Below are 2095 nucleotides of genomic sequence, written 5' to 3'. Positions count from 1 at the left end.
GTGTGCAAAACAGACTGCTAGAACATAGCACTCAACACTTGTATTATACACATCCTATTCAAGTTCACATGGAACACTTAACAAAATCATATCTATATATCTGGACCGTAAAGGAAGTTACAACAACTTTTCTAAGCGTTAAATCAAAGTATGTTCTCTGATCACAGTGGAATTAAGTTAGAAAGGAATAACAAAAAATACTATGAGAAAATCCCTAAATGATTAGAAAATAAGCAGTACATTTCTTTTTTTTTCTTTAGATACTCTTTTTTCCCTATCACCCTTATTTCTATTTTCTATTTAAGAATTTTGTAGGAAGAGCTTAAGACCACTCAGTGGCTGTTCCTCCCATTAGCTGCAGACCAGTCTTCAGTGGCACGCTAAGTGTTCCAGTCTTCAGCAGGGAACTGCTGCAGAAGTGCAGACGGCACCTGCACACCTTCAGACCAGTCTGCGACCTCGAGTTGAGTAGTAGTAAATTCAGAAGCTGGAGCAGTCCATTCACCCTGAAATTCCTCCTTGGTCACAGCCTTTTTAGCAGCAGCCTGCTCTTCCTTTTCAATCTCTTCAGGATCTCTGTAGAGGTAGAGATCAGGCATTGCCTCCCACAGGTGCTCATGGGAGATGGTGCCATGTGTACACAGAACTTTCCAGGCCAGCACCCACCACATTGGACTCGCTGAGTGAGCTCCCTTGTTGTTGCATGGGATGACAATGCCCACATAGTGCAGAGGAAAGTCTGTGTTACACAGAGCAATGATAGGCAGGTTAACATAAGTTGCCTCTGTGAAAGGCTGGCGGTTACCCCTGGGATCAGTAGCCACCAAAATTTGTAGCTCTCAGAAGCTATAAACCAGCTCCTAGATCTGGTTAATGAAGTTTCTAGGAGTGAAGCGACCAGCAATAGGAGTGGCTCCAGTGACAGCAGCAAACTTTAGCACAGCTCCCTGGCCAGTATTTCTGGAGGATATGACACTGACATCAACTGGGTTTTTTTTTTTTTTTTTTTTTTGTGAGGAGATCAGCCCTGAGCTAACATCTGCCAATCCTCCTCTTTTTTTTGCTGAGGAAGACGGCCCTGGGCTAACATCGGTGCCTATCTTCCTCCACTTTATATGAGACGCCGCCACAGCATGGCTTACCAAGCAGTGCGTCGGTGCGCGCCCGGGATCCGAACCAGCGAACCCCGGGCCGCCGCAGCAGAGCGCGCGCACTTAACCGCTTGCGCCACCGGGCCGGCCCCTCAACTGGGTTTTTAATAGCAACAATGACACAAGCTGTCAGCAGAAGCTTCTCCCAGGTTCTCTTCAGATTTATGATGTAGATGCCATCACTTTTCCTTTTGTAAATGTGCTGTTCCATTTGGAAGTCAAAGTTGGTGGCACCTAAGTGGGTTTCTGCTAAAAGGAATTTGAGGACATCCTCCTGCTTCATTTGCACAACATCAAGGGCTCTGGACATTGTGAAAGTTTCCCTTTAACTTACAATGGAAACCCAGAACAATATCAATTTCTGCTCTCGGTAGAGCAGAAAAAACAGCAATACGTTTCTAAATAACCCATGTATCAAAGGTGGAATCACAATAAAAATTACAAAATACTTAAGAGTAAAGGATAATATGGGGCCAGCCCCATGGTGTAGTGATTCAAGTTCCATGCACTCTGCTTTGGCTGCCTGGGTTCATGGGTTTGGGTCCTCGGCGCAGATCTATACCACTCGTCAGCCATACTGTGGCAGTGTCCCACATACAAAATAGAGGAAGATGGGCACGGATGTTAGCTCAGGGCTAGTCTTCCTCAAGCAAACAAAGAGGAAGATTGGCAACAGATGTTAGCTCAGGGAAGATCTTCCTCAGAAAAAAAAAAAAAAGGTAAAGGATAATAAAAATATGACATCAAAACTTGTGGGATTCAGCTAAAGCAGGGGTCAGAGGGAAATTTATAGTCTTAACTGCATATATTAGAAGAAAAGAAAGTCTGAAATTTTATTATAGGCATCTATCTTAAGAGTTAGAATAAAAAATAGCAAATTAAACTCAAAGAACATAAAAGGAAGGAAGAAAAAATGTTAAGAAAAGAACAGAAATTAGTGAAAT

The 2095-nt window shown here is 43.2% G+C and overlaps 1 pseudogene; it reads right to left on the bottom strand.

The window, feature by feature from the left end:
• Positions 1 to 332: 332 nt before the first annotated feature.
• LOC131411190 (small ribosomal subunit protein uS2-like) lies at positions 333 to 1461 on the bottom strand (annotated as a pseudogene).
• Between the last annotated feature and the right edge of the window lie 634 nt (positions 1462 to 2095).

The sequence above is a fragment of the Diceros bicornis genome, chromosome 11 (assembly GCF_020826845.1).
Source record: "Diceros bicornis minor isolate mBicDic1 chromosome 11, mDicBic1.mat.cur, whole genome shotgun sequence".
Classification (NCBI taxonomy): domain Eukaryota; kingdom Metazoa; phylum Chordata; class Mammalia; order Perissodactyla; family Rhinocerotidae; genus Diceros; species Diceros bicornis.
The sequence above is the reverse complement of the archived record's forward strand: the minus strand, read 5'-3'. Positions and strand labels throughout refer to the sequence as shown.